The 27,997-nt window shown below is 47.9% G+C and overlaps 1 pseudogene; it reads left to right on the top strand.

The window, feature by feature from the left end:
* The first annotated feature begins 6,900 nt into the window (after nucleotides 1-6,900).
* LOC129398773 (patr class I histocompatibility antigen, A-2 alpha chain-like) lies at nucleotides 6,901-27,086 on the top strand (annotated as a pseudogene).
* The last annotated feature ends 911 nt before the right edge of the window (nucleotides 27,087-27,997 follow it).

Genomic DNA, 27,997 nt, shown 5'->3' with positions numbered 1-27,997 from the left:
CACGGTTATGAATGAGGAGGAGCCTCTATATGAGTATGTGTTTAGGGAAACTGAGATGTTACTGATGCCCGCTCGAGCAAATCTATGAACTGGGATGTCAGTGCTATATTCAGACACAGCACCTGAAGCCAGATAGGGTGCCCCCCTAATGTGCACGGCTTAGAGCTCATTGAAAGATCCCTGCTAGGAAGAACAATTCAGACTGAGTTGTCTTTCTGCGCTATGGCCACACCGGGGCGCTGCTGCTCTGCTCGCTCCTACTTTGCAGGGTCAGGGCTGTGGTCTGACTCAGGCTGAGATGCTGACCTGGAGGACATCCATGGGATGAAGATGCCTTCAGAGCAGTCCTAGGGTCAGGATTGGGAGCCAGGCGGAGAGTTGCAAAAGGGAAACCAATGGCACCTTGTGCCGTGCTGATGTTCCAAAACGTCCCAGAAACTCTTTAACCAGCCCATGAAGCCAAAACTAGAAACTGCAAGGAGCTGGAGTGATAGTGCAGCGGGTAGGGCGTTTGCCTTACACACGGCCGATCCGGGTTCGATTCCCAGCATCCCATATGGTCTCCCGAGCACTGCCAGGAGTGATTCCTGAGTGCATGAGCCAGGAGTAACCCCTGTGTTATGCCGGGTGTGACCCCCCAAAAAAAATAACCCTAGAAACTGCAAGGTAAATTTCCTTCCACTCCCTGTTCCTTTTCTTAGGAACATTCTTCATCTTTTATCACTACCACGTTTCTACAGCTAATACGTCCATGTCAGGGCAGCATCACAATCTCTACACTATATTTGGATGGTACTGTTTTCTTTTATTCCTCTGACTCCATCCCAAGATCACGCACCCCAAGTGAGGTCCCAGATACATCTCCCAAAGGTTCATCCAGCTGAGTCAGGCCTCAGACTCTCCTTGTCTTGGATAGGTGCCATTGTAAGAAGGCTGCTCTGCTATACAACAGAGAAAGTTTTGTTGTGGTGGCCAGGCTAGGGGTGTGGGAAGCCCACAAACACAACAATGTCATGCTCAACAGCACTTTAGAGAGTGCTGTTGAGAATGACATTGTTCTCAACAGCACTGATGATGGTCACCCTCACCCCCTGATAATACATGTTTCCCAGTTTCTCTTTTTGAGACATACATTTTATTTTATACATACAAACATACCTATTGTTGTAATTAAGGTAACATGTATGGTGTCAATGCATTTTCTGCATCTCACCACCATCAAAGTGCCTAATACCACCCACCATGTCCTTTTTGTTAGTTATGTTATTAACATTAATTATTTTCCCTCACCTAACCTACTCCCAAAGAGTACATCTATTCCTTGTTCTCTTTCCCACACTTTCTTTAGAACAAATCCCTCTGTAACACTCACACTAAGAACTGTTCTTTAAGTTGTATGAAGCAGGGCCGGAGCGATAGCACATCGGGTACGGCATTTGCCTTGCACGCGGCCGACCCGGGTTCGATCCCCGGCATCCCATATGGTCCCCCAAGCACTGCCAGGAGTAATTTCTGAGTGCAAAGCCAGGAGTAACCCCTGAGCATTGCTGGGTGTGACCCAAAAAGAAAAAAAAAGTTGTATGAAGCATTCCGTTTTGTTTCTTTATTTTTGGGCCTCACCTGGCAGTGTTCAGGGTTTACTCCTAGGGGGACTCAAGAGACCATATGTGGTGCAGAGACTGAACCCGAGTCACCTGCATGCAAGGAAAACACCCTACCTGCTGTATTCTGGCCCTATCCTTGAGAACATTTTTAAAGTCTTTCATATGTGATTAGTTTTAAACATTATTTTAAATACTTTAAAACTATGACACATGTAAAATGCTTGTCAGATCATACTCAAAATATAAAATTCTATTCTAACCTATGACCAGTATTTTCTCACTGAACTAAGCTCTTATTTGTTTTTGCACAGCCAGGATGAACCCTGCCTCCGTATATGGAAGGCCTGTGCCCTACACTGAGCCTTAACCCCAACCTCACAGAACTAGCTTAGCTTTCCTGACTAGAAGAGGAGGCTAGACTGGATGTCTTGAATACTTCTCAGTGTGAACATGCAAGGGCCTGGGAATGTTGCTCAGTGTAGACTGTCTGCCCTGCAGATAGAAGGGCATGAGTTTGACCCCTGGCATCATCCCACATGCCTCATGTGATCCTGGTGATGCTGTCTTGTGTGATCCCTGGCCTCACGACAAAAAATAGTTCTTTGATACCATACCAAGTATGTGGGAGCTCCACAACTAAATGATGTTACCTAAATTATGTTACCACTGGGCATTATGTTGCATGAGCACTGTCTGTGAGCAAGTGTCTGACCCCAACAAGGATCAGAGCCAAGTGAAGGCACCAACAGCAGTGACAACAAAGGGAAGGCAAGGGACAGAAATAAATCAGCAATAAAAGATCTCTTAAACCACCTTCTTAAAAACATCAGACCTTAAAAGACATTGAACAATGCCCAAGGACCAGGGAGATACCTTAGCTCAAAGGACTGGAGCGCGGGCTGCATGTTGCAGCAAGGCCAGGCTCACCCAGACTGCAAGGTCTCCTGAAGACCCCTGGGAGCATCCCCCAAGCACAGAGTCTGGAGTAACCCTGAGCACAGCAGAGAAAAGTTCCCCCACCCTGAGCCAAATGAGCAAATATCAAAAAGGGAGAGATCCTGCATGAGCTCAAGATACAAAAAGATATAACAGCTCCTGAGACATGGGGAAAGGTGTGTGTCCTTAGTAACAGTAACTGTTGCCTCATATCTATGGCAACTTTGTTGCACTTTCCACTTGTCTGTTCCATGTCCTGTCCTGCTGCCCCATGTGGGTCTCTGAGCCCAGCAGAGTCCAGCCCTGCTCTTCCACAGACCCTTTCCCAGTCAGTCACTCTCTCACCTCCTGAGCGCTGCCCCACTTCCTCCTCCCTCTGCCAACCAGTCAGGTCCCTCCCCATCGCCATGCTCAGATGATGAGTTTATCTGATGTTCTATTCACTTTTTGGCTTTGGTGTCACACCTGGCTGTACTTAGAAATTACTCCTGGTTCAGTGCTGTGCTAAGGTATCACTCCTGATGGGGTGCAGGTGACTGACTATATGGGGTGTCAGGGATAGAACCCTGGTCAGTGGTGAGCAAGTCAATCACCTTATTCACTTTTCAATCTATCTGGTCTCTGTGTCACTTTCACTCCTTTAAACAAAGTCTGAGGAAAGAACAACTCCATCATCTCCCCACTCTCTCATCAGGACCTGGATGTTCTTTCCCCCCAGGGAGGGGCAGGACAGCAATGGTTCTGGCCTGTCCAAGGCCCCCTCAGCTTCGAATAAAATTGGGAGCTGGAAAAAATACTAAATAAATCGAAACAAATGCTACCACAATACCCCAGGGTCAGCCCCATGTCCTCCCCGACCTGCTGTCTCTTGTCTCCCATGCTGGGTGCCAAGATGGAGCCCAGGGCTCACCCATGGGAGCCTGGATCCCTGCTGACCACATCCACCTATGATCTTCATTAACACAACCAAATTTGAGTCCATATCTCACCTACCAGTTTGGCATTTATTTTTACCAAATGGATATAATACGTGTTGTTTTTCAGAAACCTAATACATCTGTAAGGCTTGAGATCCCTAATATTCATGTACCCATTTCCTGAAGCAACCAGTGTTTTTCCTGTTAGGTGACTCTCATTGTTCTCCAATTGACTGTTCAAAATTATGTGACATGATTATTAAAAATACCATTTCCACATATGTATAAATCTTAATTGTTCCATATACATCACATAAAGCTACAGATCAAAGGCAGAAGAAAATATGAAAATCCAGCTAGCTTATTATGAGGTAGAGAAGATGCTTAGAATATATAAAATGTAAAGGATTCACTCTTCCACAGCACCATTTATGTTCTGAATTAGTTTTGTTCTTTTTCCTTCTTATTTAGGGGTGGGTACTCTCAAACAGTGCTCAAGAGGCCTCTGAGTGAGCTCCAGGGTCTCCAGCACCTCACCTGTGGTTCTCTGAGGCCCAAGTGCATGTACCCTTAGCCCCTGAAACACCTTTTTTTGAGAGAAGAATTTGTGTAAGCAACATGATTTACAAGTTGTTCATTATACAATTATTTCAGTAAGTCCATGTTCCAATGCCAATTCCATCCCCAATGTGGCCTTTCCTTCACCAAAGTCCCCAGTTTCCGACCCACCCTCTCAGCCTGTGCCCTTAGGAGGCACAAAGAAATTTAATTCATATTGCTTGTTACAACACATGCTATAACATAAAGTTGTTCCTGCATTAAATAATTCCCTTTGTAGTGGCACTTCTTGCTGGGATGAACATGGTGGCACATGCGCTCTAGCTCCCTGAGGTTGCACAGGTGGGCTGGCTCTCTGAGGTCACACATGCTCTGGCTCTGAGGTCACACATGCTCTGGCTCTGAGGTTGCACATGTCAGCTGTGGTGTCGGCACACTTGGCTGTGCTGCTCATTATTTTGGTCGCACCTACTGGCATTTCCTCACCACCCACAAACCTGATCCCCTACTGGGAACAAAATAATTTACTCTGTATTGCTTGTTACAAGAAGAAAGTATCGGAAATAGTTCAATAGAAGTCAATCTGTGATCATTGCTCTATCTCACAGTGGTGTTACTAAAGCCACTGTCTGAGGGTTTACTGAGTGTTTTGTGCTATGGAGGCTTCTGTGTGACTACTTTTGTTCATTGAGCTTGGTGGGAATCTACACAACATTTTTCAAAACTTTTTTATCGAATCACCGTGAGACAGACCATTACAAAACTATTCATTATTGGATTTCAGTCATGCAGTATTCCAACACCCATCACCCCTCAACCCCATTTCCCAGCGCTAGTGTCCCAAAGTTGCCTCCCATTACCCCCCACCCCAATCCTTCTATGGCAGGTGCCTTTCTTCTCTCTCTCCCTCCCTCTCTCTTCCTCCCTCCCTCTCCCTCTCTCTCTTTCTCTCTCTCCCTCTCTCTCCTTTCTCTCTTTCTCTCTCTGTCTTGGTGGCATTGTGGTTTGCAATATTCTACACAACTTTTTAAAAAATTTATTCTTTTATTGAATCACCATGTGGAAAGTTACAAAGCTTTCAGGTTTAAGTCTCAATTAAACAATGCTCGAATACTCATCCCTTCACCAGTGCACATATCCCACCACCAAGAATCACTGTATACACAACTTTTTTTTTTTATCAGATCTTCTGTTTTCCTTGGGGACTGGGGTCAGGTGGCTCAAACCACTATGAAATGTGGTGTCACTCCAGAAACTGGAACCATTTGGTGGCTTGAGAGTTTGATGAGGTTCAATTGTGGAGCTGGGCCATTTCTATGCCTGAAAATGTTGGGTGTGGGTGGGACCTGTTGGCCCCTGGGCAGGAGAGGGTGGCTGGGCTGTTTGGGGAATCTGCTCAACCCCATTCTGAGGAGAGCCCAGAGCTCAGCCCAGACTGGTCTATGTGGAAGATTTAGCAGTTTGGCCTTCTTCTCAAGATTAGTCAAAGAACTGGGCCATTTCTACACTGAAAAAAAAAAAGAACCTGTTTAGTACTAGATAAATAAATAAAGGAGAAGGACAAGAATGGTCCTTTGTGGGAAATTTCAACCCAGAATGATGGCACTAGAGGTGGAATAATGCCCCAGAGACTTGTGGAGGGGCCTTGTTATCTGCTCTATCTCTGCTTCCTCTCCTGAAAGAATCTCCCCTTAAGAAAGTCCATTAAAAAGATGCTTTTCCCCATGAACCAAGACCCTTCGATGTGTAAAAGTTTATCTTGGATAGATTAAGGTAGTTAGGATTTGCCCAAAGAATGTTGTTCTCATGATTATGGATTCTACATAATAAATATGATTCACGAGAACAGTCAGGGCTCAGTCCTCAGGCTGTGAGCCCCTCACCGCATGCTTTTCGCTCCCATTTCTGCCTCTTTCTTAGTCCTCATGGTGTCCACAGTTCAGGCCTGCTCAGCTGGGGCTGGTCCCTAGCAAAAATCTAATATAGTTTTTCTTCAAAAGACTTTATAGGGGCTGGTGAGATAGTATAGCAGGTAAGGTACTTGCATTGCACCAGCTAAAAACGTGTTCTATTGCCTGCATCCCGTATGTTCCCCTCAACACTGCCAAGAGTAATTCCTGAGTACAGTATCACTGGGTGTGCAGCCCAAAAAACATCCTGTTGGCATTATCTGTTTTTGATATTATTCCAGTTGACCTTATTTTCAGGGTTTAACTCTGCAGGAGAAATATTACAAAGGTAAGGAACTTGCATAGCATGTGCCAACAAAGGTTTGTTCCCCCGACACCACATATGGTCCCATGAACCTGCCAGGAGTGATCCCTGAGCACAGAGCCAGGAGTTACTCCTGAGCACTGCCTGGTGTGGCCAAAAGCCAAAAAATAAAATCATCACCACCAACAATAAAGAGGCTTTAACTCAGATTCCTCGCACGGCCAACACTGACAGGCATAACCTGAATGCACAGAAGCATCTCTGGGGTCCTCACGAACTTGTAAGATTGTAGCGAGATACTGAAATGAAACCCATGGAAAATCGCTGAGTCAGCCTCAGCCCTGGACACGGGGAGACGGTGGGACAAAGAGCAGGTGAGGGAGCAGGTGAGGGGGCGAAGACCCAGGTCCCAGGTGTGGCTCCCAATGTCCCAGGGTGGTGTTGGGGGCGGAAGATCAGGCCTGGGGATTCCTGGTCTCCCCAGAGTTTCACTTCTCCCTCTGCAACCTGTGTCAGCGCCTTCTGCCTGGATACTCCTGGCGCATCCCCAGTCCTCACTCCCATTCGGCGTCGGCGTCGCTGTCTAGAACAGCTAATTAGCATCCGCGCAGCTCCTGGCTATCAACTCTGGGGATTCCCAAGAGAGTCAGAACCTGCAGGATTCTCTCACTATGTGGGAGCCGCGACCCCTCCTGCTACTGCTCCCTGGGGTCCTGGCCCTCACCCAGACCCGGGCGGGTGAGTGCGGGGTCGGGCGGGGAGTTGGTTGCTGGGGAAGGGTGGGGACTGCCAGGCACTGATGTACAGGACCCCCGAGAAGGAGTTTCTCTGGTTCCCTGCCCGGATGCCCCCAAATGTTCCTCCTTGTCCCCCCAACCTTCACTCCTCCCTAAGTCTCGCCCTTCTCGGTCCCTCCCCCCTTTCCCTGAGCCCCCTCCGCCCATCTCCCTGGCCTCGGAGTGCGCGGGGCGGCTCCGGGTCTCACCCCTTCCCCTCCCCCAGGCCTCCACTCCCTGCGGTATTTCGAAACCGCTGTATCCCGGCCCGGCGGGGAGCCCCGCTACATCGAAGTCGGCTACGTGGACGACACGCAGTTCGTGCGCTTCGACAGCGACTCGGCGAGTCCGAGGATGGAGCCGCGGGCGCCGTGGGTGGAGCAGGAGGGACCCGAGTACTGGGAGCGGGAGACGCGGAACGCCAAGGGCCACGCACAGACTAACCGAATGGATCTGAACACGCTGCGCGGCTACTACAACCAGAGCGAGGCGGGTGAGCACGGCCGGGCAGGGACGAGCCAACACGGGGACGGGCCGGGTCGCCCCGAAGCGAGTCCGAGAGTCCCCGAGGCTGAGGGACCCGCCCCGGACCCTTGACAGGGAGGAGCCTCGGGGACCGGGCCCCGGTTTCGTTTTCGACTCAGGGTTAAGCTGTGCGGGGCGGGTCAGACTCTCACACCCTCCAGAGCATGTACGGCTGCGACGTGGGGTCCGACGGGCGCCTCCTGCGCGGGTACCGTCAAGACGCCTACGACGGCGCCGATTACATCGCCCTGAACTAGGACCTGCGCTCCTGGACGGCGGCGGCGGGCACGCAGGCTTGGAGAACCCAGCGCAAGTGGGAGCAGTGGGGTGAGGTTGAGTACCGCAGGAATTACCTGGAGAACATCTGCGTGCCTTGGCTCCTCAGATACCTGCAGAACGGGAAGGACACGCTGCTGCGCGCAGGTACGGGGTTCTGGGTGGTGAGGACACTGACCGCCCTTGGGCGGGGCCGACTCCGCAAAAGGGGGGACATAGTGGGGTTCAGTGTCAGAACAGCGCCCCTTCTTCAGTCAGGAGAGGACAGACCCCCCTGGTTTCGATGTTCTGTACCACAAAGACCCGCTCTCCCCTCAGGCCCACCCTCTGTCCACAGGACCCTGAAGTTACTCCCTGTTGGAGGGTTGGGGGGAGGGGCGACCTTTTCTGAAATGACAAATGTGGGTTCCCTGGGACCTGGCAGCAACCTGTGAACTCTCTCAGATCTTAGCTCTGACTCCTGCTTCTCTCAGTCACTCACCCTCCACCCAGGGCAGGACAGAGTCAGTGTCTCATGAGAGACCCTAACCTCCTTCCCAAACCCTGTTCTAGAACTTTCCAAGGATAGGATTTTTATCCAGTTTCTTTTTTTTTTTAACTTTTTATTAAATCACCATGTGGAAAGTTACAAAGTTCTCAGGTTTATATGTCAGTTATACAATATTCAAACACCCATCCCTTCACCAGTGCCCATATTCCACCACCAAAACCCCCAGTATACCCCTCACCCCCACCCCCTACCCCCTACTGTATAACTAATGAATTTCACTCCATTTTTTCTTTACCTTGATTACATTCCATAATTCAACACAAAACTCACTATAGTTGTTGGAGTTTCCACCCAAGAGAGACAGACCTACTACATTTGATAATTAGTTTTTCATTGCTGGAAATGAAGAGATATGTAGCCCCACTGCTACAAGTACTTAACTCTCTCTCTCTCTTTTTTTCCTTTTTCCTTTTCCCCTTTTTTTTTTCTTTTTCCCCCTCACCCCCCTTCCCGCGCCTCATAGTATGGTGAGTACGCGTCAGCCAGCGTGGGGCTTTTGCTTAGTTCACAGTCCAGAGAGGTGGCTGCTTCGTTAATAACCTTCAATATTTCAACAAAAACTTACTGTTATTATTTGGAGTTTCCCCCCCAAGTCAGACCTGTTCAAAAGGAACCCTTTCACATTGCTGACAATTATAAATGTTAAGTGGCGTGGATGTGGCAGCGTCCGTGCAGTTTTGGATTTCTGTTTAAAGTTCAGGGAAAATTCTGCCAGAAATTACATAGCCCAGCTCACAGTCCCAGTGCATTGCTGTAAGAAGTCTCTGGATTCAAAGTCTTTAGGCGCAGAGGGTCCGATTCGCGCTCAGCGGCTCCGGATTTATCTGGGCCGAGGGCGTGCCGGTTACGCCCCCTTCCCATGAGTTCCTGGGAACCCCCAAAGTAAAAACCGAATACCTCTGGGTTTGGAGTCATAGAAGATGGCGCGTGCCATATGGGTGCCTCCAGTCCGCTGCTTTCCGTGCAGGAAGACGGGGTGGGGAGGAAGAAAATCCACCCCTGGCAGTACAGAGTTGTAGCCCTGTTCGCAGTCCCAGTGTATTGCTATCAAATGCTGCGCTGGGTGCCCGAATGTGTTAGATCTCTGGAACCAAAGTCTTTAGGCACAGAGGGTCCGATTCGCGCTCAGCGGCTCCGGATTTATCTGGGCCGAGGGCGTGCCGGTTACGCCCCCTTCCCATGAGTTCCCAGGAGCCCCAAAAGTAAAAACCGAATACCTCTGGGTTTGGAGTCATAGAAGATGGCGCGTGCCACGTCGGATTTTTATCCAGTTTCTCCAGCCAAGTTAGTGTCTGGAAGTTTGCCTCCAATTCCAAACCAATTATCCTGTTCATCCCCATTCTGGAAGTGACCCAAAGTGTGAATTTTCTCATTTTTCCTCCTCAGAAGCCCCCAGAAGACACATCACCCGCCACCCGTTCTCTGACCGGGAGGTCACCCTGAGGTGCTGGGCCCTGGGCTTCTACCCTGCCGAGATCACCCTGACCTGGCAGCGTGATGGGGAGGACCTGACGCAGGACACAGAGCTGGTGGAGACGAGGCCTTCAGGGGATGGAACCTTCCAGAAGTGGGCAGCAGTGGTGGTGCCTTCTGGAGAGGAGCAGAGATACACGTGCCGTGTGCAGCACCAGGGGCTGCCGGAGCCTGTCACCCTGAGATGGGGTGAGGAGGGGGACGGGGCACAGAGCCTGTTCTCAGGGAGTCAAGGTTGGCCCCTCTGGGGAACTGTTGAGGGTCAGGCTGGGGCTGGGGGTCAGACCCTCTCCTTCCTCCCTTCCCAGAGCCCCCTTCTCAGCCCACCACCCTCACTGTGGGCATCATTGTCGGCCTGGCTCTCCTCGGGGCTGTGGTCACTGGAGCTGTGGTGGCAGCTGTGATCAGCAGGAGGAAGCGCTCAGGTAAGATGGGGGGGGGGGCGAGAATCTGTCTAACATGGCAAGTCTTGAGTCTTGTCCCACTTTGGGGGTCTCCCCCCTGTATTAGCTCCCCTGCCTCATTAGCGGGAGCACCACCCGCCCCTGTGCTGTCGCTCACACTCCCCTGTGTGTGCCGCTCTCAGGTTTGCTCAGGAAAGACACTTTCACCTCCATAAGCTGGGGGTGAACCTGGTTCCCAGGGTCCCAGGTCACAGGGACTGTCCCTGTGAGCACAGACCACCAGGAGAGGTTGCTCAGTCCAGGAGCATCTCCTTCCTGCATGTTTCCTGCTTCTGCCCTCAGTCTTCAGAGTTCTGACGCTTCCCCAGGGTCCAGGCCTAGAGAGCTGCTCTGTGGGCTCAGGACCCAGTGCTCTCCCCGACCTTCCCTGGGCTGTTTCCTTCCCGCAGGTGAAGGAGGAGGACAGTACACTCAGGCTGCAAGTAAGTGTGGGCAGGGCTGGGGCCCTGGAATCCTGGGAACAGAGACCGGAGCCCACAGGGAGCTCCCGCACCCCTAGTTCCTCCTCTAGTCCCACCTCTGGGGCTCTGACCTTGTCCTGTTTGTTCCTCCCCAGATAGCAACTGTTCCCAGGGCTCTGATGAGTCTCTCTCGAACCCTAGAAGTGAGACTCTGGAGGCTGGAGTGGGCGGAATTGGGCAGAGGGGACAGGACTGGATTTGGGGTTTTTTTGAGAGGGATGCTGGGAGCTTGCTCAGGATGTCATCACTTCTGTCACTCACTGAGTCTCTTCATTCTTTTCTCTCACAGTGTGAGGCAGCTGCCCTGCTGGGTTTTCTCACATCCCAGTGTTGTGCCTCAAGAACTGCTGATTCTCATTCTGCCCTGGGACCTGAGTGTGTCTGTGTCCTGTCACATAATGTGATGCGGGAAGACTGGTGCACCACTGTACATCGGGCCCTCCCCACACTGACCTGCATCCTCTCCCTGATGCTCTGGGCTGTGCCAGCAGAGACAGGACTCAGCCGTCTCCATCTGTGTCAGCTTCTTATTTTCCTGAATAGTGTTTCTATTAATCAGTATCTGATTTGCATTTTTCTATTTCTTGTATTGTGGAAATATTTCTATTTCCTGTGTTGAGAGGTTAATGAAGGAAATCGCTGAAATTTGAGAAAGAACAAATAGAAATCCTGAGACCTTCCTAGTGTTTTGTTTTCTGTTTTGCTTTGAGTCAGTCCCAGATGTCACAGGAAGGCTGTGAGGGATGGTCAGGGAGAGACCTGTGCCCCTTCCTCCCTTTGTCTCAGTCATTGTGGGATTTGATGTGGTCACTCATCTTTCTGGGTCATCTCTCCTTGTCCTGGTCCCTAAGTGTTAGATATCAACCCTAAGTTCTTTAGTCTTTATCAGTGAATTGTTCCTTTCCTCCTCACAGAGAAGCTTGCCATGCCCTTGCTAACATCCTTAATTTAGTCAAAGTCTATCTTCAACCTCCCCTTCGTGTTGAATATTGACACTAAGTGCTTTAGGCTTTATCAGTGTATTGTCTCCTTTCCTCTTAGAGAAATTTATATTGCCCTTGCTAGCATCCCTAACTTAAAGTTTACTTGTAATCTTTCCCTTGTATTTTACCTCACATTGTCACAGTCCCCCATGTTAATCTCGATTGCTTGTAAAACAAAACTTTCTGGTAATTCTGAACTTGTATTGATACTGCTTTGTATTTGAAGTGCTGTATATTTGTACTTGCTTTTCTGCTTCCCCTATCGCCTTTTTATATGTTACCATAGAGCAATATTCTTGGTTAAACACAGAAGGACCATTAATGCTATTCTCCTAATATTTGGGAGTTGATTGACTCTGAAATATATCTGCTCCTGGGCATAATTACTTGATCATAACTACTTGACTTAAGCTCCAGTTTCTGTAGTTTTTGACACCCCAAAGGGGAGGTCCCGCCATGGGACTGGGATGGACCTGGGGCAAGTGGCAAAACTACCCGGCAGCGAAATGGGACATTCTAGAAAGCATATATGCATGGTTTTCATGCAAACTGTTACAACTTTAGAGACAGGACGCCCCCTGGGGAAGGACTAGCTGAACTGGCCTGAGGACTTAGTCTGGGATTTACGGTAAAAACCTTGCTTGCACCCAGAGCTCAGACAACCAAGTGTTTAAAGCCTTGTTTGCTCTCAGCCCAGAGAACTAAGTGTGGGGATCTTTGTCTCTTACTGTGTTTATCCAAACAACTGCTAGTATCGATAACTTATACAATTAGAGGGAAACATAAAAGCAATATAGTTGCTCCTGGGAGACAGTGTGTCTCCTTGAGTTGATCTCCCTAAAAGAATTTCCTCTGCCAAATGTTTGTCTATGTAAATGACTATCACATCTGTCCTTACCTCAACCCCCCTTCAGATGTTCATTAAGTATGCTAGCAACTCTGCATTAAATGGGCCATTTTCACCATCAGACTGTGGTCCCCCGGCCTCCCTGTCTCCCCGTCTCTCTGTGTCTCTGTTGGGGGGCCCTGGGGAGGTGGGGAGGCGGGGAGGCGGCTCAGGGCTACCGAACGCACACTGGAGTCCAGCAGCAGCAGCAGCCACCAGAGGATCATCATCGTTTCTTTTTTGTGATTACACACCTAAGTACCACCTCATTCCACAGGCCTTCCTCACAGGGACTCAGGTCACACCCGGCCTCATCCTGTCCCAGGACCTTGAGCAGTGAGGGCTTCTGTGCTGGTCAGTCTGGGCTCAGGCCTGGTTTTCTCCTCAGTCCCATCTGGGTGTCTGTTTGTTGCTTCTGTGCAGGAGGCGCCTGTTCTCTTGTACACACATTCACAGCTCATTCTCTCAGTGTGTGTCCCCATTTCTAAGCCTCAGGTGGCCTCTCCTCTCAAGGCCCAGCATGGCCCCTGCACACAGGAGTCTCTGTGGTATCAAGAGATGAGTGTTCAGACTTGCCATGTTGGAATTCAGCCCTCCCACCCACCAACCCTGAAGCTCTAGGAATCTCAGCGCTGTCTGTGATCTGAGTTCATGGATTTATAAACTACTCTCTGTTTCCTTCAAACCTAGGGGTTAGAAAATGGGATCTGTCAACCCAAGATCCTGAGAAGAACTTGTGAGAAAAGTGGAGGTGACATTGATGTCACTTCGAGTAGACATTACAGCTGTCACAGCACAGAGTGTGGTGAGGTCACATGAATAACGCAGTGTCTCTACCATGGTCTACACTGATTATCTACCCACTGTGCCAGATATGGGGATGATATTTTGGGGTCTACAAACAACTGAGAATGAAAATCAGGCAAAACTTAACAGCCTTTGAGATTTAGTAGGAAGGGACAGACTCACACTGAAAATATAATAATCAAGGCAAGTGTCCTGGTTTAAAATTGGTATCTCTGGGGGGTAAATAACGCACTTATAAGTGTATGTGGACTGGGACAGTGACTATTTTTTTCATCTGGTCAGTGTGGCTCCACAGGAAGGTGATCTTTAAGGAGACATGGAAGGATGTGAGGGATTGTCTGTGTGGGAGTCTGGTGCCAGGCAGGAAATGTCAGTGTAAATGCACCAGGGCAGGCGTGAGTCAGGGAAAAGGAGGCAGCGGTGTGGCTGGAGCAGTCACTGAGGGGAGGGCCTGGTGCTCTCGTGTCATGAGACTGCCATGACTCTGGAAAATTTGACTTTTATCTAAGAGGGGCGACTGTGGACCATGCAGGGGACGTCACTCATGCACGTGCTTGTTAAGTGGCCACAAGCCTGAGCTCAGCCGACTGAGACATACAGAGACAGGATAGATGTTTCCAGGTTTCATTCCCACCAAAACACACACATACAAGGGACTCAGAGCTGAGGGCACTCATGCAAGGGATTGCACTGAGGGTTGGCAAACTGGGATCGCTCCCTGGGTTCGAACTCCGAGCACGAGTGTCTGAGAGATTGCCCTCAGGGAGAGGTTTCTAAGCCCTGTGCCCTTCTGCCTGAGTGCATGCCTGCATGTCTGGGTGCCCTCTGCCAGGTGCTTTCTCATGGCCTTAAGCAAGCAAGTGAAAGGTTCAGAAGCACAACAGAGGAGCTGTTAGTACATCTTGTTACATTTACTTGAATCATCCTTGTTATCTGATCAGATGTCTGCACATATACATCCATGCCCTTGGGGTCTGGCATGTTTTTCTTCCTAGATTGTAAATTCATGACCCTGAGGCACAAAATGGAGTCTGGCTTTCCAAAATGGAGTCTCAGTGGATGTTTTACACTCTGCGTGGGTTATATATCGTTATCACTGGTGATACCACCTCTGCCACAAAAGAAATAAGAAAATATCCCTAATACAAAATTAAAGAAATAGAAATACAAGGTCCACGTGATAGTATAGAGCATAAGGCGTTTGCCTTGCGCACTGCGGCCTAACTAGGTTTGATCCTGGCACCTGATATGGTCCCCCGAGCAATGCCCGGACAGATTTCTGAGTGCAGAGTCCTAAGCACCACCCCAAAACAGAAATATAGCAAGGGAACAATAAACTGTCAAATTGTCAAAACTGAAGATTTTGTCTATAGAACAGAGCTTACTTGGGGTGGAAGGGGGAGGGGCCTTTGGGACACTGGTGAAGGGAAGCGGGCTCTCTGGTAGTGGGTGTGGGGTTGGAGCAATATTATGCATGAAAAGTATGAGTAACGATATTGTAAACCCATGTACTTAGATGAAAATGCAAAAAAAGGGGGTAGGATAAAAAGTGTTTAAAATGTTCTCTAAAAACATAATATAGGGGCCAGAGAGATAGTATAGGGAGTAGGGTACTCTTCCTGTACACAACCGACAGTCTCTACAAGCTGTACTGTGTCCAGATTCTGTACTATTAAACTGACCAATGGGCCCCACACAGACTGACAGAATCACCTTTAGAGGCCTTCCAGAACTCTCTTTCTCGACTCATGGGCCATTATTCAATCCCGGACAAGCTCCCAAATGTCTGAGATTCTAAAGCAAGACATTCGTAAGGAGTTCAAAGATTTTATTAAAGAGAGCTGTTATAGACTGAAAGAGAAAGAGAGAGAAGTTGTTAAAGACTGTGAGAGAAGGGAGGGAGGGAGGGAGGGGGAGGGAAAAAGAGATAGAGAGAGAGAGAGAGAGAGAGAGAGAGAGAGAGAGAAAGAGAGAGAGAGAGAGTGTTACAGACTGACCAGTCAGGGTCACACCCCATAGAGAAACGGTCGGGGTATGACCCCCTCCAGCTACAGGAAAAGATTTAAGTACTTTAAAGCCACATTGTTCTTTCTTCCTAACTGACCTGTAAGCTAATTGGTTAGTGCCACCTGTGGGTGACCCTTTGCTCTATTATTTCCAGGCCTGGCCAACCACTAGATTACTGATTGGCTGGCACTATATGCAAGCATTGTTAATTTTATTCATTCTGTTTCCTTTCCCATGATGCATTCTCTGGTTCATATCCAGTTCTGCTGTCAGTTACATAATCATACAGAATAGCAAGATGCCTGCTAACAACTAAAACGGCTGCACTTTGGTTCATGCCAAAAATGGCTGTACTTTGGTTCTAACAACACAATTCGCCATGTCCTTATGTTACTTTTATGTTAATTAAGTCAATTCTCTCCATTCCCCAACCAACTCTAAAAGCATACACATTTTCCTGGTGCTCTTTCCCATATAGTTTCTTTGAAGGAATTTCTATGTAAATTTACAGAACAGTCTACACTAAGGGCTGTTCTGTAAGTTTTTGTGAAACATTCAATTTTGTTTGTTTATTTTAGAGTTACAGTCACTTGTTCTCAGCGGTTACTCCTAGTGGGACTCATGGAGCTCTATGTGATGATGGGGATTGACCCTGGTCAGCCCAGGCAAGGTAAACACCCTAGTCACTGTACTGTCCTGTGGCCCAACCCTTCCTGAGAATATTTTTAATTCTCTTGTATGTGAATAGTTTTTAAACATTACTTTAAACATTTGGACACTTGCAAATACTTATCAGATCATACTCAAATTATGATACTCCATTCCAGTTTATGGCCATTATCTTTTCACTGAACTGACTTTTATTTGTTTGTTTGTTTTGCACTGCCAGGATGGACCCCTGCCTCTGTACACAGAAGGCACATGCTCTACCACTGAGCCTTATCCTCGACCTCACAGAACTAGCTTAGCTTCCCAGTCTAGAAGAGGAGGCTAGACTGAATGTCTGGGATATTGCTCAGTGTAGACATTTTGGGACCTGGGAATGTTGCTCAGTGTAGGCTGCCTGCCCTGCAGATATGAGGGCATGAGTTTGACCCCTGGCACCATCTCACATTGATATCCAACATCACATGCCTTGTGCGATCCTGATGACACTGTCTTGTGTGATCCCAGCTCGCAAAAAAGCCAGGATTCTGTCTCTGACACAACACCTAGTGTGCAGGAACTCCATAACTAAATTATATTATCTCCCAAGGGCCACAGCTAAAAGGTATGTGAGCACATCAAACAAGTTTATGATCCCAACAAGCACCTCAACCGAGTGTGTGAGCAGCAGTAAAGGCACCAACAGCAGTGACAACAAAGGGAAGGAAAGGTTCAGATATAAATCCGCAATAAAAGACCTTTTTTAAACCACCTTCTTAAAATCATCAGTCCTTACAAGATAGTGAACAATGCCCAGGGGTCAGTGACAAACCTTAGCACAAAGGGCTGGGACACAGGCTATGTATGCAGCAAGTCCAGGCTCACCCAGACTGCGAGGTCCTCTGTGGGAGCATCCCCCCAAGCACAGAGCCTGGTGCAGCCCCCGAGCACAGAAGGCTGTAAATACCCGCCCCACAAGTGTGTAGCAGGAAGAAAGGGAGAGATTCTACATGAGCTTCACAGATAACGGCATCCTGAGATATGGGGGAAAGGTCTATGAGTCCTTAGTAACTAACTGCACCCCACATCTGTGGCTACTTTGTCACACTTTCTTCTAGTCTAGTTACATGTCCTCTCCTGCTGCCCTGTGTGGGTCTCTAAGCTCAGCAGAGTCCAGCCCTGCTCTCCCAGAGACCATTTTCCAGTCAGTTCACTCTCTCACTTCCTGAGGCCTGGGTTCCACTTCCTTCTCACTGTGCCACCCAGGAAGCTCCTTCCTCACTCCCCCTATTCAGGGGATGAGTTTATTTCACTTTTTTTTCTTTTCTTTTTGGCGCTGGGTCACTCAGCTCACTCAGGACTTGCTCCTGTCTTTGTGCTCAGGTATCTGTCCTGGTGAACTCATAGACATAATATCACTATACATCAATGGTCACTTACGTCACTTCTTTTCATTCATTCCGGGCTTTCCCATATGATCCTCGTCCTTCCCCAAACTGTATCCTTAGAAGGAATCACTATGTACAGCCCACACTGAAGACAGCTTTGTAGGTTTCTGTGAAAAATCCCTTGGGGGCTAGGTATTTGTTTTTGTGCCACTCCAGGCCATATTCAGGGCTCACTCCTGGTTCTATTTCCAGGGATTGCTCTTGACTGTAATCCAGGGACAATATGTGGAGCCAGGGATGAAACCAGGCTCTGCTATGTGCAAGGCAATCCTGCTGTAATATCTCTCCACCCCTGAAACATCCATTATTAATGAATGTTGGGTAAAATTACAGGAGAGTTATAAATAGGTTGTGGGTCAGTCTGTGTAGTTTTCTAAGAAATTAGGAGGTACGCACCCTAGAAGGAGACCATAGACCAAACACGATGGCCACTTAATACCTCTATTGCAAACCACAACACCCAAAAGGAGAGAGAGAGCAAAAGGGAATGCCCTGCCACAGAGGCGGGGTGGAGGGAGGAGGAACAGGATGAGGATGGTGGGAGGGATGCTGGGACTATTGGTGGTAGAAAATGGGCACTGGTGGAGGGATGGACACTTGGCCATTGTATGACTGAAATGCAGGCATGGAAGTTTGTAAGTCTGTAACTGTACCTCACAGTGATTCATTAATTAAAAAATTTTAATAAAAAATAAAAATACTTTATGAGATATTATCTTTAAAAAAAAAGAAATTAGCAGGTGTCTTCCCTGGGTTCTGAGCCATTTACATCCCTCCAGCAGTGAAGGAGGGTGACTGTAGTTCCACATCCCGGTTAGCACTTAGCATCACCATGGCCTGGGACCCACCCTGAGGTCTCACTTTCCAGGTTTGAGTTTTCACACAGTCAACCAGGGTCTAAAATTTTCACCTAAATAAGATATTTAGAGAAAGAGAGACTATATTCAACTTTATTTCAGTGATTACAATTGTTCTTTACTATTACTTCTTGCTGTTATTATCTTACCATGTTCAATTTATAAGTTAAATTATCATAGACAAAAATGTGCTGAATAAAATTTAGTATCTCAATGCAATTTAAAAAATTAGGGAGCCACACCCATCCTGGCACTGCTCTGGACATCATGGCTCTGTGGTCGAGGCTCACTCTTGTTGGGCTCAGGACCCCATATGGAATGCCAGGATCGAACCTGGGTGGACGCATGCAAGGCAAGTACCCTATCAGGGGCCCAATCCTATTGACTGTTGGAGGAATCCTGTGGATCCTATAATGTGTCTCCAAGGTAAAGGGGTACTAGTTTGGGGTCTAAACCGTTCTTATGGGTGTGGAATAGTTTATCTTAATGATTCATGTGCATTTCCTTAGTGTAGGATAACATGGGGGTTGTCCTTTTAGCCTTGCTGCAGGGAACTTTGTTTACCTTAAAGCAATGTCCTTCGCTGGAAGTCACGCCCTCGACCCACCCTCGGTGACATCTTGATGCCACAATCCACAGAGAAGCGGCAGGCATTCTGGTGAGCAACGCGGCCCGGACAATGCTCCGGACCCGAATCGGGGCCAGCAACACCGGGGGGCCAGAAAGAGGAGGTGCCGCCAGCACACCTTCTCCAGATGGAACCCTGGCGACACTGAGCAGCAGCTAACACGGCTCCAGGATTCGGGACTGGGACACATCCGAGCCTCGGGGCCGCGCGATCTTTTCTAAAACCTGAAAACATACAATCTTTTAATGGAAAACTAATTATCAAATGCCTCCTTATTAGGGTTATCTTGTTTGGGGATATAACTCACACAACAATAGTGAGTTTTGTTTTGAAATATGGAACGTAATCAAGGTGAAGAGAAAATAAAGTGAAATTCATCAGTTATACAGTTGGGGTGGGGGGCGGGGGGTATACCGGGGATTTTGGTGGTGGAATATGGGCACTGGTGAAGGGATGGTGTTTGAATACGATATAACTGAGACATAAACCTGAGAACTCTGTAACTTTCCACATGGTGATAAAATTTTTTAAAAAATAAAAATTTTAAAAAAAAAGCAATGTCCTTTCTGTATGGACACAGGAAGAGAGTTAATTATATGCTTTGTAACTTGAGAGCTGATTGACTCCAATAATATTTACTCCCAGGCATCTGCTTTCTCAACTCTGTTGCCCTTAATTCCTAGCACTCAAAAATCAGGGTCCCGATGAGGGACAGAATGGACCCAGGACAAGCTGTGAGCTACCCTGGCATCAAAAATGGGCCAGGCCAAAGTGCCACAATACTCAACTATAAGTTGAGAGCATGGTCATAGACAAATGCTGTCATGATCCAAAAGTAACAAGGAGACTAGGAACCTGCTGGGGTTAGGAAGACCAACCTGGCCTGAGGACTGTGGTCTGGAATATATAGTGAGATGTCCTCAGGAAGTCCCAAACTTTAAGTCTGATATATCTCTTACTGTGCTCATACAGAATGACATTGCTAGAAATATTAGTAGTAAATTTACTATAACTATTTAAGCAGATTACTAGCTCACACCCTGACACACCCTTGTTTGGACCCCACCCTTGAGTGGATTTCCTTAGATGAGATTTCCTTAGATGAGATTTTGTTAATCTCCTCAAGAAATGGTCTTACCCTTCTTTGTTTATTTGCTAATGTTCAACCCACCTTTGTGTCACCACCCTATGTAATTTGCTATATAAACTAAGACTGGGGGGCACTGAGGAGAGACAGAAGAAGAGGACACAAGAGAAGACACAGAAGACACACAGGAAGACACAAAAGCAAAGGAGATAACACAGCAGACAGAAGAAGACACAGAAGCAGAGACAGAGAGAGGTCGGAAGAGACCAGAGGAGAGACTACAGAGGCAGAGACAGAGAGACAGACAGAACAGAGCATAGCAGCACACACAGAAGCAGAGCACAAGGAGGAGCCATCCCCCTGTCCTTACACAGCGGCTCGAGAGTACCGAACGTGAGCCAGTGCGAAAGGGAACTGCCCCGTGTGCCCAAGGACAACAGAACAACACGAGGCATCATCGCATGTCCCCCTCCCGCGCGTGCGCGCCGCCCTTGTAAATTTTTTACACTTAAGGACATATAGCGTTGAATATATTTCATTATGCTTATTTGCCCTCAATGTATCTTCTCTCCTGACCGCTGAGAGTTTTGCTCCTTTCAAAAATTGAGTTATTTGAATGTCAGAGTGATAGCACAGTGGGTAGGGCCAACCCGGGTTCAATTCCTTCATCCTCTCAGAGAGTTTGCAAGCTACTGAGAGTATCCCATCCTCACGGGAGAGCCTGACAAGCTCCCCGTGGCATATTCAATATGCCAAAAACAATAACAAGTCTCACAATGGAAACATTACTGGTGCCCACTCAAGCAAATTGATGAACAACGGGACAACATTGCTACAGTGCTACAGAATGTCAGAGACATGGTAGAGAGATTCGGGCTCTTGCCTTGCAGGCAGCTGACCTGGACTCATCTCCCCACACCTCATGGGGCATCCTGAGGATCATCAGGACAGAACTCTGAGTGAAAACAGGACTAAGTTCTGAGCACTGTTGGGTGTGGCAAAAGGGGGAAGAAATATTGAGTAAATTTATTTTTTGTTCAATTTGAAGAGTTCTGTGCTTATTTTATAATTTGTTCCTTATCACATATGTGATTTTCAAATCCTTCCTCCCTGCTTGGGGCTCTAGCTCTTTTGTGGGTATGAACTATGAATTAATGTATAAATTTACTGTACTAGAAAGGAAAGAGAGATTGATACCTCTGATGTTTCCTGGGCAACGAATGTGGGTAATGGGGGACAAAGTGACTTATTTATTTTTTTATATTATTGGAAACCTTTATTTTGGGGTGGGGGCATACACTGTGGTGCTCAAGTCTTACTCCTGTTTCTGGCTCAGGGATCACTCCTGGCAGGGCTTTGGAAACCATATTTGGTGCCAAGGATTAAAACTGTGTCAGCCATGTATGATGCAATTATCTTACCTGCTGCACTATTTCTCACACCATGAAGAATATTTTTAACTCTCTCATATGTACATGAATAGTTTTTAGTGTTATTTAAATTTTTTCTGACACTTGTAAAACATTTTTCAGGTATTTTTAAAATTCAGACATTTCATTCTATCTTATGATCCATTACTTTTTTCAGGACAGAACCACTGCACACATACCTGGCCTCCTCAACTAACCTGCCTTTTCTATGTAGAAGAGGTGTCTAGGTTTCATGTACTGTAGTACTGTCATCCTGTTGTTCATCGATTTGCTCAAGCGGGCAATAGTAACTTGTTACTGTTTGGGGCATATCGAATACGCCATGGGTAGCTTGCCAGGCTCTGTCATAAGGGCAAGATACTCTCAGTAGCTTGCTGGGCTCTCTGAGAGGGACGGAGGAATCAAACCTGGGTCGGCCGTGTGCAAGGCAAACGCCCTACCCGCTGTACTATTGCTCCAGTCCAGATTTCATGTATCTAGGAATATTGTTCAGTGTTAAGTTTTGGGCCCTGAAAATATTACTCAGAGTGAACTTGTTGAGGCCTGGGAATGTTTCTCAGACATGAAACCACCTGTTGAACCCCTGGCACCATGTGTGTTGCTCATGTGATACTGGTAACACTGCCTAGTGTGATTCTTGGCTCCATAACAAAGAAATTGCACTATCTAGCACAGAACCAAGTGTGTTTGAAGGATGCTTTTCGGGGTACTTGAGGGACCTTCCAGTGTCTGGATGCAACTGGCCTGCTATACACACAGCCCGTGCTCCAGCCCTTTGAGCTAAGGCATTATTCTGGCATTGTTCTGGCCAGGCATAGAACTGGCCCCTGGGCATGGTTCACTATCTTGTAAGGTCTGATGTTTTTAAGTAGGTGGTTTAAAAGATCTTTTATTACTGATTTATTTCTCTCCCTTTCCTTCCCTTTGTTGTCACTGCTATTAGTACCTTCATTGGTGTCAGATACTTGGCTGTGATGCTTGTTGGGGTCACACACCTGCTTGTAGTGCTCACATACTTTTTTGTGTGGTGCTCGGGAGGTAACATCATTTAGTTGTGGAGCTCCTTCACATTTCGCTGTTGAGTCAGAGACAGATCCATTTCTTTGCTTCAGAGTCAGGGATCACACAAGACAGTGCCACCAGGATCACATGAGGCATGTGGGATGGTGCCAGGGGTCAAACTCATGCTCTCATATCTGCAGGACAGACATCCTACACTGAGCAACATTCCCAGGCTCCAAAATGTCTACACTGAGTAATATTCCAGACATTCGATTTAGACTCCTAGGTAGGAAAGCTGAGCTAGTTCTGTGAGGCTGGTGATGTGGCTCAGTGGTAGAGCATGTGCCTTCCATATATGGAGGCAGGGTTCCATGCTGGAAGTGCAAAGACAAATGAAAAGTTTATTTGAAGGGCCAGAGAGGTACTACAATAGGTAGTGTGTTTGCATTGCAACCAAGTTAGATCCCTGGCCTACATTTTGGTCCCTGGAGTACTGACAGGAATAATTCCTGGACACAGAAACAGAAATAACTTTTGACCATTATTACATGATCCAAAAACACAAAAAAGTAAAAGTTCAGTTCAGTGAAAAAATAGTGCTGACATACTAGAATGAAAATATCAGATTTTGAGTATAATCTGACAAGGGTTTTACTAGTGTCTGAACGTTTAAAGTATATTTATTTTTAATCTTTTGGGGGATTTAGTTTCATATTTATTAAGTTTTATTTTCTGCTTTCACTTTATATAAACACTGTAGTTTACAAAGTTTGATCATGAATTTTTTTTGGGTCACACCCAGCGATGTACAGGGGTTACTCCTGGCTCTGCACTCAGGAATTACTCCTGATGATGCCAAGGGGACCATATGAGATGCTGGGAATCAAACCTAGGTCAGCCGCATATAAGGCAAACACCCTACTCACTGTGCTATTGCTCCAGCCTCATTCATGATGATTTGTAAGAGACATTCAACATACCAACACCAATCCCATCACCATAATCTGCAATTTTCCCAACCACCCCTTTTTCTTAAATGTAGGAGTATTCCTATTTATTCAGCCACTGATTAAGCTGATTGAATTCCCAACCACCCCTTAAGCCTGCCCCAATGACAGGCTTTCAATAATTTATTTTGTATTTCTGGTTATAAATAATTTTCTAAAAGAATGATCAAAAATGTTTTCTGAGAATAAATTGAAGATTGTTGTATTTCACCATAGAACCATTAGGCCCTTGTATAAAAGATTACTAAGATATTGTTACAGGATAAACCTTCTGTGTTGATATTTTATTTTTTTAATCGAAATTGGATGTCTTCTACATTAAATCCCATCCAATCTGGTGTGCTCTTGCTAATTTATCGATGTTGTAGAATTTGAGGTGTTGTGTGGCTATGAAAGAGGCTGTGTGCTCCAGGAAATCCAAAATTTTTAATGGGATTATTCAGCTGGAGTTAAACATTTTCAGTGGGTGGCAGACTTGGGGCATGTGTATGACTGCCTGGGCTTCCAGAAGTACAAGGAGATGGGGGAAAGATAGCCCATCCCCAACTCCATGAGATTCTGGAAATTTCAATCACAACCCTGAATACCTGATTTTTTAAAAGACATTAGTTTCTGAATGAGGCTCATTCTGAGCAGTGGAGTCTGGCCGGGAGCATGGTGGTGATATGGAGTGTGGAGGTTTTCAAATGCCAGGGCTCTGTTTAGGTGGGTGCTGGGCTCAACCACGCCCCTCTGGGGTGCTCTAGACAAGTCAGCCTTGCACAGGGTGGAAGAATCCACATTGAAAGTATTTAAACTAATGTTTTAAAACTATTCACATAGAAGGGAATTAAAAATATACTCAAGGGCAGGCCAGAGTGATAATATAGTGGATAGGGTGTTTACCTGGCATGCAGCCAACTGGGATTCATTCCCCAGCATGGCATCTTGTTTCCTGAGTTCTGCTAGGAGTAATCCCTGAGTATTTCCAGGTGTGACTCAAAAATGAACAAACAAAACGGGACATTTCACAAAAACAGCTGAACAGCCCTATGGGCTGTACACAGGAATTCTTTCAAAGAAACAGTGTGGAAAAGAGGACAAGGAAAATGTGTTTGCTTTGAGAGTAGGCTGGGAATGAAGAGAATTGACACGATTAATGTAAAAGTAACATAAGGACATGGTGAATAGTATTAGACACTTTGTTGTTGATGAGATGCAATAACTGTACCTTAGCACTCTTTGTACACATGTTACCTTAACTACAACAATAAATGAGTGTCTATAAAATAAAGCATGTGTCTTCATGAAGGTGGCCATCATTTATGATAATCAAGTGGATCCTTCAGTCCCCGAAGAGAATGACACTGTGTCTGTGGGCTTCTTACACCCCTAGCCTTGGCCGCCACACCCCAACTGAGGGTCTTTCTCCAATGTATAATGGAGCAGCCTCCTTACAATGTCACATCATCCAAGACAAGGGGAGTATGAGACTCGACTCAGTCAGAGGCGTCTTGGGGAAACATGATTGAGGGATTCTGGGGTCGGATCCTAGGAGAGAAAAGAAAATAGTAGCATCCAAATATAGTGTGGAGATTAGCGACACTGTCCTGACATGGACTTTTTAGCTGTAGAAATGTGGTAGTGATAAAAGATGAAAATTTTTCCTAAAAAAAGGAACAGTGGAAGGAAAGTTACCTTGTAGTCTCTAGGTGTGGCATCATGGGATAGAGAAAGAGGTTCTGGGGACATGATGGAACCTCAGACACAGCACAAGGTCCCACAGGTTTCACTTCCTCCACCTCCACCGGGCTCCCAAGCTTGACTCTAGGTCTGCTCTGAAGGTACCTTTACCCCATGGATGTCCTCTTCCAGGCCAGCATCTCAGCGAGAGTCAGACCACAGCCCCACCCCTGCAAAGTAGAACAAGCAGAGAAGCAGAGCCCCGTGTGGCCATGGGTCAGAAAGGCACTCAGTCCTAATCCTGCTTCTCAGCAGGGCGGTTTCCAGACTCCTTACCTAACCCTCACTATTTTCTTCTGTGCTCTCTCTCTCAGTTTCTTTCTTGTTTAGGGAGGTGCATAGTGAGAACACCCACCTGACTGAGCGTGGGGGTGGGCAGGGAAGAGCTTAGGAAAGAACAGGAAAGACCAGGGCGGCACAGGCACCTTCCTGAGCCCAGCCTGGGAAAGGAACTGCCAGCTCACCCGGAAGCGCCCTCAGTGCCGGGCACGGAGACCAGTGTCTGTGTGGTGACTCTCCCTTCTCCTCAGTGCCCATATCATGCTCTCCCGCGCTGTCCTTTCTTCACTTAGGGCCCCGGATCCCAACGCTTGAGCATCTTCTCCAACCCCCTCCCTTGATTTAATAGCCTGGCTCTCTTCAGTTCTGAGTGAAAGCATAAATAAGCTCATTAAAACAGCTTCCCCCGGGGCTGGAGCGATAGCACAGCGGGTAGGGCGTTTGCCTTGCACGCGGCCGACCCGGGTTCAAATCCCAGCATCCCATATGGTCCCCTGAGCACCGCCAGGAGTAACTCCTGAGTGCAGAGCCAGGAGTAACCCCTGTGCATCGCCAGGTGTGTCCCAAAAAGCAAAAAAAAAAAAAAAAAAAAACAGCTTCCCCCTGGCGCTTGCAGCTAACGGCCAAAGCATCGCCATCTCACCGACCTTGTCCACCCAAACCCTTCAGGACTGCTAACATGACCCCCTTTATTTATTTATTTATTTTGCTTTTTGGGTCACACCCAGCGATGCTCAGGGTTACTCCCGGTTTTGCACTCAGGAATTACTCCTGGCAGTGCTTGGGGGACCATATGGGATGCCGGGGATCGAATCCGGGTCGGTCGCGTGCAAGGCAAACGCCCTACCCGCTGTGCTATCGCTCCGGCCCCACATGACCCCCTTTAGAATAGAGACGCCCCGTATTCACCGCAGGGTGTGAGTACAGGGTGCTTCAGGCGACCTCCCGCCTCTTACAAGACCCGTTAATAAGGTAGATGAATAAGGCAGCGCCAATAAGGGGAGGTCAGCCGGGAGACGGGTGACGCCGGGCGCGTCCCGACGCTAGAAGGGAAAGTCGCCTGTAGGTCCTGCGAGCAGAGGCGCTGCACTGGGCGGGGCACGGGTGGGCGTGACGGAGGCGGAGGAGCGTCAATGCTGTCCCCTCTCCCGAAGACTCAGACCTGTCTTCTGGTCCTCTCCACAGTCAGCTGGCGTGCGAGGGTCCATTGGGTGGTCCCGGCCGGCGGGCGCCGCTGTTTTCTCTTTCCCCTAAACGCTTTCTTTGCAGCCAGCGCGACCGGGCGGAGCCGGTTCCGGAGACTGTCCCAGGGCCCCGCCCTGCCCGCTCCCGCCTCCTGCAGCCGTGCGGGCACTGACCGCCGGGCGGGGACCGAGGAGAGTCCCAGGCCCGGGGCCACCCGGAGCGTCCCTCGCGCTCATCGCCGGCCCGGGCTCCCACGCTCCTCGCGGGTCCCTCTGCCTCCCCCGAGCGCGGTGCGCGTGGCTGGGGACCGCGTTGCTGCTGCTCGCCCACTGGACGCTGCTCCGGCCGGCGCTGCCTAGGCTCGGCTCGCGGCTGCTTTGGGTGTAGACCGCGGGTCTGAGTCGCGGGGCTGCGCTGTGGCTGGAGTACAGAGCCAGGAATAGGACCTAAACACATATGGGTGTGGCCTAAAAACTAAAAGGACAGAAAGGAATGTAGTTTTTTGATTGGTTGCTTTGCCACAATTCATCCTGCTGGAAGAGTACGTCTGGAGAACTAGCAATGAGCCTAGTTGCAGTGATGCAGATGAGGTGGAAGCTGCGGCAGCAGGTTTGTTTGCGATTCCCAGGCTCTTCAACATTTTGAAGAATGAAAAGAATGAATAGTATGGGGGCTGGAGTGATAGCACAGCGGGTAGGGCGTTTGCCTCGCACACGGCCGATCCGGGTTCGATTCCCAGCATCCCATATGGTCCCCTGAGCGCCGCCAGGAGTAATTCCTGAGTGCAAAGCCAGGAGTGGCCCCTGTGCATTGCCAGGTTGTGACCCAAAAAGCAAAAAAAAAAAAAAAAAAAGAATGAAAAAAAGAATGAATAGTAAAGATGCTCAGACTCAGAGTTGGAAAGTTTATTGGAACGTCGAAGAGAAAAGAAAACGAGCGCCCCATAGCCATGCCACTGGACTCCATGCCGGCTGTTTCACAGCGCTCCAGAGGGGGGCGGGTGAGAGCCCTCCCCGCCCCAAGGGGCTCAGCTTGGGCAGGTGAACACCAGCTGAACACCTCCAGAACTCAACCGCCCCCATGCTCAAGGCCGAGCCCCACACGCTCGGCCAAGCCTCATATATGAGTAAACATATTCCTGGACACATCATAAGACACTCCCTACCCATTCTCCATGATTACCACATCACATTTTTGTTTGTTTGTTTGTTTAGTTTTTAATTTTTTTAATTTTTTATTAGAGAATCACCGTGATGTACAGTTACATACT

This window comes from Sorex araneus, chromosome 2, assembly GCF_027595985.1.
Source record: "Sorex araneus isolate mSorAra2 chromosome 2, mSorAra2.pri, whole genome shotgun sequence".
Lineage (NCBI taxonomy): Eukaryota > Metazoa > Chordata > Mammalia > Eulipotyphla > Soricidae > Sorex > Sorex araneus.
This window is presented reverse-complemented; position numbering and strand designations above follow the sequence as displayed.